The sequence below is a fragment of the Coffea arabica genome, chromosome 8e (genome assembly GCF_036785885.1).
Source record: "Coffea arabica cultivar ET-39 chromosome 8e, Coffea Arabica ET-39 HiFi, whole genome shotgun sequence".
Taxonomy (NCBI): Eukaryota; Viridiplantae; Streptophyta; class Magnoliopsida; order Gentianales; family Rubiaceae; genus Coffea; species Coffea arabica.
The window spans coordinates 49,010,300-49,026,181 of record NC_092324.1 but is presented as its reverse complement, the minus strand read 5'-3'; the positions used below and the strand labels follow the sequence as shown (position 1 = coordinate 49,026,181).

Genomic DNA, 15,882 nt, shown 5'->3' with positions numbered 1-15,882 from the left:
AAGTTGGGCCTGATTTGTAAACCGACCTTTTCCATTGAACCAGCACCTTGTTGAGGTTACCATCAACACCTACCCCGTCACCACTTAGTTGGTGACTGATTTTTTTTTTCATTAGTATATTCATTTTGTCATAAGTTTAATTTACATAATATGAGAATATTATAAAATACTTGAAAATCTTAACATTTATCTTGGTTTAATTATTTGTAGAAATTTAATGTTGTAAACATAAGAGTTTTCTCGTAACCTTTAAAGTTGACATCAACGTTAATCGTTTCATTTCATCATTTTTGTCCTAATAAGTGGCTGGAATGGTCCCTATGTGAAAAAAGGTTGGACGTCGCTCACCAGGTTGAAGATGTAAAAGCCCATTTATTTGATTGTTGAAGCCCACCGATGCAAAACGCTGGGCCCTTCACACGCTGTCATCGGCTCACTTGTCAATAAATAAAACAAGGAGCCTATTTTAAGTGTGATCTGACACATGCTCTCATCAATGTTGGGCCCTTGTCATGAGCATGCTCGAATGATAGATTATTTGGAATAATTTTTTTTGAAGAAAAAAAAATACTACTCTTCCGTCCGAATTTATTTGTCATGTTTCACGAATTCAATTTTTTAAAAAATAATGATTTGATTGTAATATATTTTAGATAAAATAAAAATTGAAAAATGTGTCGATAATGCAAACAAATAAATTTTGACAAATAATTCACTATCCGAACAAATTAATTGTTTTCTTGACAGCACGAGTCTCAATTGTTTCGAGTTTTTTAACTCCTGCATTCCTAAGGTGTAATGCGCGTAAGAACCTGAACCATCTATAAAGGGTAAAAAGACGAAAAGTTGACACGCATTTGCATGGAATAAAGGTAAGCTACTTAAAGTTAGCATGCATTTTCATGGAATAGAGGTAAGCTGTACATTGACAGCCAAAGCGATGGAAAGTAGCAAAGAAGCTCTTTTTTGGAAGAATGCATGAAGCTATCAATTCAATGGTGTTTCTATTACGTTAGTATGGGATAGAATACCGTACTTAGAACTTGAATAATAGGATGGTTCTTTTCTTTATTAAGATGCGCATGATGCTAGTCCCGAAGATGGACAAAAATCCAATGTCCATGATAATCAAAACGGGAAAACTCGCCTGTCGGAGAGTGGAGCCAAATATCATCATCTCTCGATCTGGCGCAGCTCGTCTATCAATGCATGTTTTTTCCTGCATGATTGTCACAGAAAAGTCCGAAGTCTAGGAAAAGAAGGAAGTTTCAGAGAAATTTCGTCTGCACGGCTTACAGCCATATCTAACTGCCCCCACCAATTGTCGTGATTTGCAATGACAAGGTCGAGGTTGTCACTCACTTGTCCGGCACACAAATCTCTCCAAATTCCGTTCACAGTTACATGTGGCCTTCAACTCATATTTCAACAATTGCACTAAACTTGTAGCCCTTTCATTTCATTTTGATCCATTGCCACTAAATAATCAGGGTAATTTTAGAAATCTCCCCTAAGATTTCTAACAATTACACTAGCCTCCTCTGAGATTTAAAACTTACACTAACCGACCTTGAGGTTTATGATTTGGTAACAAAATCAGTCAATCTCTAAAAAAGCATGATTAAAAAATTACTTCCAAGAGAGAGATGAAAATTTTGTTCCACAAATGCCTCCTATGCATTCCAGTCAAGGTGTGTTAGCAAAAATAATTATAAGTTGCAAACAATAATTAGTAAAGATGTATTGTAGTTATGATTGTTTAGGAAAATTTCATGATTTTCAACTAAAATTATAACTTTTAAATATTAAATTGAGAATAATAGAAATTGTTTACCTGATTTAGGATATGCCTTTTGTAATTTTTCACAGAAAGAAAAAAACTTTCAATTTTGTCTTTCTTCTACCTTCTTTTTCAGCCTTTTCTACAAAATTACTCTGATACAAAGACCATCCTTTTAGTTTCTAAACCAAGGGAAAAGATTCTCAAGAACAAAATTTGTTTTCTATTTCCTTCCGGCATCTAAGCATATCCATCTTTTGATGAAAAACAAGCGTAGATGCTATGAGGAAACAAGTAACTGAGAGTCTGTCTCTAAAGTACTCCAGGCTGGAGGATTTAAGAATCTAAAACATCAAAACAAGAATTGCGTTTAAAAGTTAGAAGTTGCTTCAAACAAAATTTTTCCTAGGTGAGCATGTTCCACCTAAAGAAGAATGTTTCTGACACACTTTTAAGCATTAGAACTGCAAGTTTAAGTCTAGCAAGATTGCGAAGATATCCGACTCCATTGATAATCATGATTATTTCCACCAGGGTTTTCAGACCTGTAGTCTGTTTTAGCTGCCAAAATCAATTTTGTCTAACTGTTTAGACTGGAGAATTCGGGCTGCTTCGATTTTTAACCAATTTCTACGTTGATACTAATTAAAGGGAACTAATTCCGTTTAAAATCTTTCCTCAAACTATTCTGCTAATTTTTTATTTAGTTACTTCTGGTGGGAAGGAGCACCTTTACTTTAGTGACACAAATGGGATTTTATTGCAGAACTGTTTGTTCAGATTTTTTTTTTTTTTGGGGGGGCTCGCATTTTGAATATCGTATTCTCAGAAAAAGAAAAGCTTGATTGAGTCCAAGCAATCGTCCTGCTTGTTCTTTTTGCTGTCCAAGTACCTCACCAGACTAGGCCATACAAAACTAGTTCTGTCGTCAAGGTTTAGCTAGAAAATTTTCATCTCGTACAATCTCCAAAATAGAGGACCACATCCATACCAAATCAAAACGGTGTCAGGAGCCCCCAAACTCCATCCTTTACATTCTACTGATTCTGATTTTTTGGGATAAATTTCACTTTGCTTCCTTCAATTATAGTCAAATTCCTTCATCGATCCTTAAATTTTAAAATAGGACACTTTAGTTTTTAAAATATAAAATTTATCCCACTTTAGTTCTTAAGGTATAAAAATTTATCTCGCTTTAGTCCCTAATTATAAAATTTGTCCTACTCAAATATAATATCTATCTAACTTTAGTGGGATAATTTCTACATTTTAAGGATTAAAGTGTCTCATTTAAAATTTAGGCACCAAAATGAGAATTTCCGGTACAGTTGAAGGGTACAAAGCTAAGTCAACCAAATTTTGTGTGTTTTGGTTTCACTAATTTTCTCCATTTGTGGTATGCAAATGCTCTAATTACAAGAGAATCATTGAATAAAAGGATAATTTCAGTAACCTTCCTTAAGGTTTTTGATAATTGCATTCACCTCTCTTGAAATTTGAATAATTACAGAAACCTTCCCTAGAAAGTATACTTTGGTAACAATTGATGATATAAAAAAAACAATGAATGTTCAATGTTACTCCTCTCTAATATGTAAAACAAATTAAATACTAAAAAGTCAATTATTATCACCGTTATCTATTGGGTGAAAATTTCAAGTTAATTTTTTGCAGGAAAATTTAAGCCATATTTTGAAAGCATTCTTTTTTGATACTTTAGACATATTTTTTAGTTAAGTACTTTTTGAAGATACTTATTTTAACAAATGCCTCTCTAATTGGGTGGTTGACTTGTTGTAAATTGATTAATAAATCTAGTCAAAAATTAGAAATAAAGTGTAATGTACTAAATTAGATGACATTAGAGTTTTAGGATCAAGAAGCATTGCCAAAAAGGAATTATTGTTTTTTTTAAAAACCTATTTTCACTTAATATTTTTAAAGTTTGTAAAGGCTATCATTGTCTTTTCATAATATCAAGAGAGATAAGTGCCATTTTCAAATCTTAGGGGAGGTGGCCACAATTGTTCGAAACCTCATGGGAAGTTTCTGAAATTATACCTAAAATAAATTCCCTTGCTGTTCTTTCTTTCTCTCGCCTAACAAATCAGTGCCTTACGCTTCATTTCTTTTTCTTTTTGGGGTGCTTTATTCGTGCTTCATTACGTATTTCTCTATTTGACACAGACATAGCTAAGATAGCTCCCTCTTACAAACAAAACTAGGGTTTCCAAGATTCCTCCCTAAACTCCAAATCCCTAGCTGAAAAGCCTTGCAATAATGGGGTTTCACTTGGTTCTAGTAGTAGTAGCAAAGCTCAAACTCTTGAGCGCAGGTCATCACATGTGCTTAAGCACTCCAATAATGGCCAGCTTAGTAGGCCCTTTTTTGCTCAAGTTCATCTTCACTACTTTCAAACCTCTTCATCAGGTTTTCATCAATGCAGCCTATGCTTCCAGATTGTTCATCTTTCAGATGGGCCAGATAACCTTCAGTTCCCAGCCACCAGGATTCACTAACGGCGCCAACACCAGGTGGCAGCGGGCTCTCCGGTTGGTGAGCGAGAGATTGATTCTTGCTCGGCAGTCGCAGACCACAGATTCTGAAGAGGAGAGTATCCGTGCTATCTCAGTTCTAGCCCTCTAAGCTCTCAGACAGATGTCTTGAAAAATCTCTTATTAACTTGTAAGTAGATTAGTACCAAAGTTCTTCTTGCTTTTGTGCTGGTATTATGACGTTTTAAGATTAATTTATGATTTACATACAATTGTATCATTTCTGCTATGTACTTATATGGATTATTAATTTTTTTTTTGGGTTATGATCTAGAACAACAAATAATGACATATATGTGAAAAGAAGTTTTTTAATAAACTTAATACAATACAAAACAGATGAAATTACTCGTGCTTTTTGCAATCCTTCATGTAGCACAACGAGATAATTTCTTGTACAGCTTCAATTAAAAAAAAAATCTTGTACTGCATTAAATTTTCCATCGAATAGGAATCATATGTATGTGTCCCACATAAGTTATAACCCTTTAGAACATGAGGCGAAACGAAACTTCGTCATACATGGTTTAACGTAGATAATTTGGATCTTTGTTGGACAACCAGACAAAATTATCCCAAACGGAAATTTCTTAGTACATGTTTTGTCTTATTGAATTTGTGGACAAGCAAAGTTTGGAAGACTTGTAAAGTTCATGCCATATGGAAAACTAATCTTGAGAGAGCATTAGATCTGTGGGAATGAATTTCCATTTTACTTCTTTCTTTCTCCAGCTGCTTGCTGCATAGAAATGTATATGTACTACGTTTTAGAAATTGATGAATGACTGATTTATTGGCCAGTGTGCATATGATTAATTTCCTAGAAACCAAACAAAACGAAATGCTGCTCCATATTGAAGTTTAGATAACACAGGAGAGGGTTTATGATTGCAAACGTAGAACTGGGAAAATGCTACATTGGCCCCAATAGCACAAAGCTTAGATTGTCTAGGTGTCTAAAACATGAAATCAATTCATGCAGATTTCTAGTTCTTAAAATTTAGATGGTGTTCCTGCTGCATCATTGGAGCATTGTCTGATTTCTAGAAGAGGGAGGGCAGGATTATACATTGTTTTGAGGAGCTAATGAAGCATCATATTGTTGTTGACGTTCTGCCATATTTATGTGCTTCAGAGTACATGTTGGATCCTTATCGTGCTGTTGCTTCCCAATTTAATAGTAAATAACAAATTAAGAAAGAATGTCCACCAAGCACAATAAGCTTAATTAAGTCATCAAGAACCTGATTTGCCATAACTTTATGGTGCTTTAATTAATCTCCTTTTAAGGATAAAGAATAAAGGTATATGGACTTGTTTTAGTCTTTTCAAGGAAAGCTTTTTGTGCACAAGCATGTTGCGATACTGAAAGAAATCCCTTTACAAACATTGTTTATGAATTAGTTATATCTAGAATAATGCTTTTTATATACATTTGTTTTCTCTCTCCAACTTGAACTTCTCTGGTGCGTGGATGAATTCTCCAACTTGAACTTTCAAAAACTATATTTTGCAGGTGGATTTTCCTTCTTTGAGGATCAACACAAAGAACAAATTCATGAGTGCTATATGAAACAGGTTTGTATAACTGGTATGCAATTGGTGAAGAGATGCTTATGTGTTAGTATTTATAAAAGTGCTATATGAAACAGGTTTGTATGCAATTGGCGAAGAGATGCTTCTGTGTTAATATTTATAAAAATTGTCATTAAAACTTGAAAGTGTCCAATGTAATATAAATGTGAGCATGTATTTATACAATAACATGGGATTCGAGGCATATAAAGTAGCTACTACATTGCATGCATGGTGCAATTCACCACTAAGATAGAATAGGATGAAACATATTCGATTTAGGGCATTTATTTTTCAAAAGAATCTATCATTATACTCGATTTGGACCGTAAATTATACCATACCCACCCAGTCAACCCTGCATCTGTTGAGTCTCATGTGCTATAGGGTTTGGCTGATTCAAGGGCATGTATGATATTAAATACTCATCATTGCATATCTGTCTTTGTGACATATTTGCGAAATTTAATATCCAGAATAAAGGTGATAATCATATGCATGTCGATCTGCACAAAGAAGGTAACGCGAAGTTGGAGCTAGGTGATGTTATGCACGGGGAAAAAGAAAATTGGTCAACGATTGATTGATATTGATTTTTTGGGTACAAAGTTTACATGCACATAGGATATAGAATTGATTGAGTTTCTGGCAAAAAGTTGATGAAACCTTTTAGAGCTCCTTGATTCTTTACCCATCCCATCCAAAAAAAAAAACCATAATTTTTCTAAAGCTGATCAACGTCTTTAGTGCCAAAAAACGTTAGGGAAAGACGAAACAATTATATTTTGATCTCCCAAAAGTACTTTATGGTTGAATTTTTTTTGGTAAAAATTGACCAAATCATTGTGGAAATCAGATTGCATGGGGATTATTGAATCTTTTTATGAGTTAATCTTTGTGGCAACTGAATTGTGTACATGTATCGACGAGTGTATAATACCCACAAAAGGCAATCATTGGAAAGAATTGGCTACACTTTTAATTGATTAGTAATCGAAAAAATTGAATCTTGATTTTGTGCTGATTCGGGAAACATCAAAGAAAGTGCCACTTTGTTCTGGATAGTCTTACACGGTACTTTAATACGCCTCGTAGGAAAAGAAAAATGTCATGTATGTGCTAGGGGTGTCAATTTCCAACACGATATGAAAACACGACACGAACCTAACACGAAATTAATGGATTTGGGTTGAGGTTTCGCGGGTTCGGGTCAGAATCGGGTCGAATCCAATGGACCCGAAAAGAAAATGGGTCGAATTCGGGTCAACACGTGGGTGACCTGATATGACCCGATAACCCGTTTACCAATTAAAAATAATTTAATAAACATAAAATTATTTTATCTAACTAAACTAAGTTATTCTTTTTTTCCAAAGGCATTAATCACTTAATCCTAAATGAATTTATTTAACTTGTGTGAAGTTGAAATTATTATATTTGGACAAATAATGTATAATATTATTTTTTACTTTTATACAGTTTTAATTTATTTTATATTTGGTTTGGGTTAAAACACTTTTACGGTGTTTTAATTTATTTTAGATTTGGTTCGGGATTATTTATTTAAATTTTATTACTTGATTATGTAGTTAGTCTTGTACGAAATTGGTTTTATTAGAAATTACAGTGGTAAATTAATAAATTAAAATTAAGTTTCGGGTCATTTCGGGTCGACCCCCCGCCAACCTGAAATTTTCGGGTTCGAGTCAGGTATCCTGACCCGTTTCGGGTTGGCGGGTCAGGTTCAGGTCAGCGGGTTTTCTGTTATACGTGGGTCTCAACCTGACCCGTCAACCCGAAACGGACCCGATTGCCACCCCTAATATGTGCCATATCTTTTTGAAGCTTGCGCATTTTGTAGGAGATTATATGTCATATTACAGATAAGGTCCATTTTCAGTAGGCTAGAATAACAAGAAATAAAATACACAAAGAGCTAAGTCTGGAAAATTTTTCCTATTATTTGCCATTTTATTTTGGAATCTTTCCTAACTCAGTCACATTTTTGTATCACAAAACGAATCATACAAGTTATTACAATTAAATAATTTGCCAAAAAGAAAAAAGAAAATCCAAAGGCAACTTTTATATTTTTTATTATTTTTTGGATGGAAACTAAAAACACAATTCAAACCTTTTTTTTTCTAATAAAAAAAATCCAGACGGGCAACTTTACTATTTTTTTCGTTTAAATGCCATGACACCGTGAGTAGCATCATTCCCACAGGAAAAAAAAATTAGTTCACATCATAAGCCGAAGGTAAAAATGGGCTTGGCCCAAACAACTGTACGGAGCTTCTTAAAGTTGAATTGTTGTTGAACTAATATGACATGGTGAGATCAGTCTGAGTTCAGGCCTCTAGAGATAAAGTATTTGGCTCCATGTGTCATTATCCCAAAGCCTCCATGCGATGGGCCCGATAACCCAGGGACTTGAACCGTCTATCATGATTTTTAGCTTTTAAAAATTGCTGTTATAAAAAGAAAGGAAGACAGAAAGAAAAAAGCTTTCTCAAATTGAAACATAATCTTCGTGCTTACATTTCTTTCATTTTAACTGAGGAATTTAATAGCAATACTTTCAAACGATGAATTCATTTTGCAAAATTAGGATGCTTATTGATGCTAAAACTGCTCTACACTTGCTTAAATCTGCAGATAGCTCAACTCATGAGTATGCTTCAATTATCTCCGATTGCAGGTTCCTGATCTCTGCCCTGCCGAAAGTCACACTTAGACATGCTTATCGAGAAACAAACCAGTGTGCTGACAGATTGGCAAAACTGGATGCTCAACAAGACGTGAATTTTGTATGCTATGAAAGTATTTCTTATGCTTTGAAAAGTCTAGTAGATGCAGATCTTAAGGGAATTTGTTTCCCTCGTTTTGTACCTATAACTTAAGTTTGTTTAATATATAGTCCCTTTTATTATCAAAAAAAAAAAATTCATGCGAAAAGGACCAGATACCACTTGTCAATAACTCACGCGCGGAAAAACCTCGGTGTTTGACCCACAAAGAACGGAAACGCTAATTCTCAAAGTCGATTATGACTTCTGCCGATGAAGCACAAGCAACAGAAGTTTGACAAGTGGTACAAAATTGAAGTGTCTCATTTAAAATTTAGGCACCAAAATGAGAATTTCCGGTACAGTTGAAGGGTACAAGGCTAAATCAACCAAAATTTGTGTGTTTTGGTTTCACTATTTTTCTCCATTTGTGGTATGCAAATGCTCTAATTACAAGAGAATCATTGAATAAAAGGATAATTTCAGTAACCTTCCTTAAGGCCTTTGACAATTGCATTCACCTCTCTTGAAATTTGAAAAATTACAGAAATCTTCCATAGGAAGTATGCTCTGGTAACAATTGATGAAATAAACAAAAAAAAATGAATGTTCAATATTACTCCTCTTTGATATGTAAAACAAATGAAATGTTAAAAAATAATTATCATCATTATCTGTTGGGTGAAAATTTCAAGTTAATTTTTTGCAGGAAAATTTAAGCCATATTTTGAAAGCATTCTTTTTTGATACTTTAGACATATTTTTTAGTTAAGTAATTTTTGACGATACTTATTTTAACAAATGCCTCCCTAATTGGTTGGTTGACTTGTTGTAAATTGATCAATAAATCTAGTCAAAAAATTAGAAATAAAGTATAATGTACTAGATTAGATGCCATTAGAGTTTTAGGATCAAGAAGCATTGCCAAAAAGGAATTATTGTTTTTTTTAAAACCTATTTTCACTTAATATTTTTAAAGTTTGTAAAGGCTATCATTGTCTTTTCATAATATCAAGAGAGATAAGTGCCATTTTCAAATCTTAGGGGAGGTGGCCACAATTGTTCGAAACCTCATGGGAGGTTTCTGAAATTATCCCTTAAATAAATTCCCTTGCTGTTCTTTCTTTCTCTCGCCTAACAAATCGGTGCCTTACGCTTCATTTCTTTTTCTTTTTGGGGTGCTTTATTCGTGCTTCATTACGTATTTCTCTATTTGACACGGACATAGCTAAGATAACTCCCTCTTACAAACAAAGCTAGGGTTTCCAAGATTCCTCCCTAAACTCCAAATCCCTTGCTGAAAAGCCTAGCAAAAATGGGGTTTCACTTGGTTCTAGTAGCAAAGCTCAAACTCTTGAGCGCAGGTCATCACATGTGCTTAAGCACTCCAATAATGGCCAGCTTAGTAGGCCCTTTTTTGATCAAGTTCATCTTCACTACTTTCAAACCTCTTCATCAGGTTTTCATCAATGCAGCCGATGCTTCCAGATTGTTCATCTTTCAGATGGGCCAGATAGCCTTCAGTTCCCAGCCACCAGGATTCACTAACGGCGCCAACACCAGGTGGCAGCGGGCTCTCCGGTTGGTGAGCGAGAGATTGATTCTTGCTCGGCAGTCGCAGACCACAGATTCTGAAGAGGAGAGTATCCGTGCTATCTCAGTTCTAGCCCTCTAAGCTCTCAGACAGATGTCTTGAAAAATCTCTTATTAACTTGTAAGTAGATTAGTACCAAAGTTCTTCTTGCTTTTGTGCTGGTATTATGACGTTTTAAGATTAATTTATGATTTACATACAATTGTATCATTTCTGCTATGTACTTATATGGATTATTAATTTTTTTTTTGGGTTATGATCTAGAACAACAAATAATGACATATATGTGAAAAGAAGTTTTTTAATAAACTTAATACAATACAAAACAGATGAAATTACTCGTGCTTTTTGCAATCCTTCATGTAGCACAACGAGATAATTTCTTGTACAGCTTCAATTAAAAAAAAAATCTTGTACTGCATTAAATTTTCCATCGAATAGGAATCATATGTATGTGTCCCACATAAGTTATAACCCTTTAGAACATGAGGCGAAACGAAACTTCGTCATACATGGTTTAACGTAGATAATTTGGATCTTTGTTGGACAACCAGACAAAATTATCCCAAACGGAAATTTCTTAGTACATGTTTTGTCTTATTGAATTTGTGGACAAGCAAAGTTTGGAAGACTTGTAAAGTTCATGCCATATGGAAAACTAATCTTGAGAGAGCATTAGATCTGTGGGAATGAATTTCCATTTTACTTCTTTCTTTCTCCAGCTGCTTGCTGCATAGAAATGTATATGTACTACGTTTTAGAAATTGATGAATGACTGATTTATTGGCCAGTGTGCATATGATTAATTTCCTAGAAACCAAACAAAACGAAATGCTGCTCCATATTGAAGTTTAGATAACACAGGAGAGGGTTTATGATTGCAAACGTAGAACTGGGAAAATGCTACATTGGCCCCAATAGCACAAAGCTTAGATTGTCTAGGTGTCTAAAACATGAAATCAATTCATGCAGATTTCTAGTTCTTAAAATTTAGATGGTGTTCCTGCTGCATCATTGGAGCATTGTCTGATTTCTAGAAGAGGGAGGGCAGGATTATACATTGTTTTGAGGAGCTAATGAAGCATCATATTGTTGTTGACGTTCTGCCATATTTATGTGCTTCAGAGTACATGTTGGATCCTTATCGTGCTGTTGCTTCCCAATTTAATAGTAAATAACAAATTAAGAAAGAATGTCCACCAAGCACAATAAGCTTAATTAAGTCATCAAGAACCTGATTTGCCATAACTTTATGGTGCTTTAATTAATCTCCTTTTAAGGATAAAGAATAAAGGTATATGGACTTGTTTTAGTCTTTTCAAGGAAAGCTTTTTGTGCACAAGCATGTTGCGATACTGAAAGAAATCCCTTTACAAACATTGTTTATGAATTAGTTATATCTAGAATAATGCTTTTTATATACATTTGTTTTCTCTCTCCAACTTGAACTTCTCTGGTGCGTGGATGAATTCTCCAACTTGAACTTTCAAAAACTATATTTTGCAGGTGGATTTTCCTTCTTTGAGGATCAACACAAAGAACAAATTCATGAGTGCTATATGAAACAGGTTTGTATAACTGGTATGCAATTGGTGAAGAGATGCTTATGTGTTAGTATTTATAAAAGTGCTATATGAAACAGGTTTGTATGCAATTGGCGAAGAGATGCTTCTGTGTTAATATTTATAAAAATTGTCATTAAAACTTGAAAGTGTCCAATGTAATATAAATGTGAGCATGTATTTATACAATAACATGGGATTCGAGGCATATAAAGTAGCTACTACATTGCATGCATGGTGCAATTCACCACTAAGATAGAATAGGATGAAACATATTCGATTTAGGGCATTTATTTTTCAAAAGAATCTATCATTATACTCGATTTGGACCGTAAATTATACCATACCCACCCAGTCAACCCTGCATCTGTTGAGTCTCATATGCTATAGGGTTTGGCAGATTCAAGGGCATGCATGATATTAAATACTCATCGTTGCATATCTATCTTTGTGATATATTTGCGAAATTTAATATCCAGAATAAAGGTGATAATCATATGCATGTCGATCTGCACAAAGAAGGTAACGTGAAGTTTGAGCTAGGTGATGTTATGCACGGGGAAAAAGAAAATTGGTCAACGATTGATTGATATTGATTTTTTGGGTACAAAGTTTACATGCACATAGGATATGCAATTGATTGAGTTTCTGGCAAAAAGTTGATGAAACCTTTTAGAGCTCCTTGATTCTTTACCCATCCCATCCAAAAAAAAAAAACCATAATTTTTCTAAAGCTGATCAACGTCTTTAGTGCCAAAAAACGTTAGGGAAAGATGTAACAATTATATTTTGATCTCCCAAAAATACTTTATGGTTGAATTTTTTTTGGTAAAAATTGACCAAATCATTGTGGAAATCAGATTGCATGGGGATTATTGAATCTTTTAATGAGTTAATCTTTGTGGCAACTAAATTGTGTACATATATCGACGAGTGTATAATACCCACAAAAGGCAATCATTGGAAAGAATTGGCTACACTTTTCATTGATTAGTAATCGAAAAAATTGAATCTTGATTTTGTTCTGATTTGGGAAACATCAAAGAAAGTGCCACTTTGTTCTGGATAGTCTTACACGGTACTTTAATATGCCTCGTAGGAAAAGAAAAATGTCATGTATGTGCCATATATTTTTTAAGCTTGCGCATTTTGTAGGAGATTATATGTCATATTATAGATAAGGTCCATTTTCAGTAGGCTTGAATAACAAGAAATAAAATACACAAAGAGCTAAGTCTGGAAAATTTTTCCTATTATTTGCCATTTTATTTTGGAATCTTTTCTAACTCAGTCACATTTTTGTTTCGCATAAACGAATCATACAAGTTATTACAATTAAATAATTTGCAAAAAAAAGAAAAAAGAAAATCCAAAGACAAATTTTATATTTTTTATTATTTTTTAGATGATAACTAAAAACACAATTCAAACCTTTTTTTTTTAAAAAAAAATCCTAACGGACATGCTTAGATGAGTCTGAGTTTCAGGCCTCTAGCCGTTAGACAGGGAGCTAAAGTATTGGGCTCCATCTGCCAATATCCCAAAGCCTCCATGCGATGGGCCCGAAAATCCAGAGACTTGAACCGTATATCATGATTTTTAGCTTTATCAAATTGCTGTTATAAAAAGAAAGGAAGAAAGAAAGAAAAAAGCTTTCATGAATAGCAATATAGCAATACTTTCAAAGGATGAATTCCATCTGCCATCAAATTGCTGTTATATACAATGGCTATATATAGCAATACTTTCAAAGGATGAATTCATTTCTTTCATTTTAACTGTGGAATTTAATAGCAATACTTTCAAATGATGAATTCATTTTGCAAGATTAGGATGCATATACTTATACACTATCAACATAGGAAATAATAATCTATACTTTAATGCTTGAATAAATATGGAAACATACCGTTGATACTTATTGTTTCAAATTTAGATATTTGCAAATCTCGTAATTTAAATGACAAAAAGATTCCTAATTCAGAGAAACTTTCGGAGGCTTATTTTTTTAAATGCTTGCAATTGGAAGATTCTAACCATATACAGGTGTAAATGTAGATGTCATTACCCTCTTTATTATCGTGATATGTTTAGTGGGTACTTCTAATCCCCTCCTCTCCACCCATTTCTTAAATCCCATCCTTCCTAGTAGAAGTTTTTTTTTTAAAAAAAAAGGCACTTGTTTAATATATAATTATGTATTAATTTTTTTTGAGAAATAAAGTTAATTAAAATAGTATATAAATGTAATGATACGTAATAATTGTTAGTTTGTACACACACATAGTATAAGTTGGGTGTGATATAGGTGTATTAACGAATACTCACAGAGAAACATTTTTTAACATCAATCAGTTCTCCTCAAAACAAAAAATGCTAAGGTTACATCTTTGTTAGCAATTTCTAAAAAAATTCGTAGGTATTCATTTGTTCTAAAATGCACGAACATTCTTCATTTTTTTCCTCTTTAATTTTCAACATAACGAATGGAAAATTTGAAACATGATAGCTACAAAGTCAACCCCAACCCTTTTACCAAATATTTTGTTAATGAAAAGTAAGAAGATTAGGATCCACCGACCTAATGCAGCGCTTGCAATAATTAAGTACTATTACGTAAATGACCTTTGTCTAACTTATAGATCAAAAATATAATTTATAAAGGAGAAATGATCACAAACTGTCGGTTTTCGTGTTTTTGTAGGTCAACGCCGTGTTTTAGCTGTACCTTCAGTCCATCGTACGGTGAAAATTCTGCACAAAACAAAAAGTAGAAGTATCTCTGTAGGATTTGAGATTCCACCTTCACCAGCAGCCATTTGGAGGATCGGAATTCAGAATCCATTTGAACTTGTTGTAAAGCATCATACTGACGAGTGAGATCATACCTCCCTGACTAATTAAACGTTAGCATGTCCCATTCAGGGAAGGTATAAGTGGTACACGACACAAATCATGCTGCTGCTGGTTTGCTAGAGAGAAATATTCTTTTCTGTGGCTGCATTAAAAAAAAAGAATTGATTGTCATTATCTAGGAAGAAAAGAATGGCGTACAGCATCATCTGAGATGACCAAGAAATTAGTTTAGGAAAAGAAACAATCTGGAGAACTAGGGGACTTTTACGTTAGCTTGTAATGCATTAACTATGTTTTAAAATCTAAATTATTCATGAGATGCTCTTCCATTTTGTACCTTCAGATTGAGACCATTAAAACCAGTTTAATACACATATACATTCGGTCATCTCTAGCACAAACAGTTGTTATAAAAGCATTTTATACTAATATCAGATTTTGATTAATGAAGCTAGGCATGGTTCTGATGAACGCAATAGACCAATGAAAATTAATGTTTTTACAGTATAATATTGATCAAGAAAATTCTCCCCGTGAGACCAAATGGGAGGGGAGTTACAACTAGATCCAATCCCCTATACCACCTCTCTAGTGCAGGCTTATCAGGCCAGACTCATTAGGATTTGGCTCTTCTCCAATAAATTCTCTCTCTATTTCCTGCAATGCACATTTGGATGGATGATACGTGTCTTCATTTACTAGGAGGGGACATGATCATTTTAAGTTTGACTAATCTTAACTCTTGTCAATAAATAAAAATACGTGTCATGTATTCAGATGTGTATCATGAAAAATGGAGAAAAAATTCACCGGAGAGAATCCAAATCCGACTCATTAAGCATCGGTTGAAGCTGGTTAGTGGTATTAACCAAAAATGACTATCTGAGTGCTTAATTTGTGTTTACCTCACAAGTAGAACCAAAAATGGTTTTGACCATTAATGAGATCTTCCCATGAAAATTACTTAGGATTGATGCCCAAAGTCGAAAAGGTTCTCAGGTTAATTTGCATTAGCCTATGAGATACGACAGCAATAATCTATATTGTATTAGTAGTTTTTCATCATTCCGTAGCTATTAACGCAGGCCAATGTCATAGCGCATAACAAAAAGTTTTGATCACAGCACTTGTACTTTGTGTAGAATGATTTTGACCCTCAATATCTTGACTT

General features: G+C 33.8%; 2 long non-coding RNA genes across 2 annotated transcripts; both read left to right on the top strand.

Moving 5' to 3' along the window:
• Nucleotides 1-3,833: 3,833 nt before the first annotated feature.
• LOC113703306 (uncharacterized) lies at nucleotides 3,834-6,099 on the top strand. Its single transcript, XR_003451405.2, has 2 exons — nucleotides 3,834-4,465; nucleotides 5,852-6,099. It is a non-coding gene; the product is annotated as an uncharacterized lncRNA (long non-coding RNA).
• Nucleotides 6,100-9,853: 3,754 nt separating this feature from the next.
• LOC113703426 (uncharacterized) lies at nucleotides 9,854-12,047 on the top strand. Its single transcript, XR_003451448.2, has 2 exons — nucleotides 9,854-10,413; nucleotides 11,800-12,047. It is a non-coding gene; the product is annotated as an uncharacterized lncRNA (long non-coding RNA).
• The last annotated feature ends 3,835 nt before the right edge of the window (nucleotides 12,048-15,882 follow it).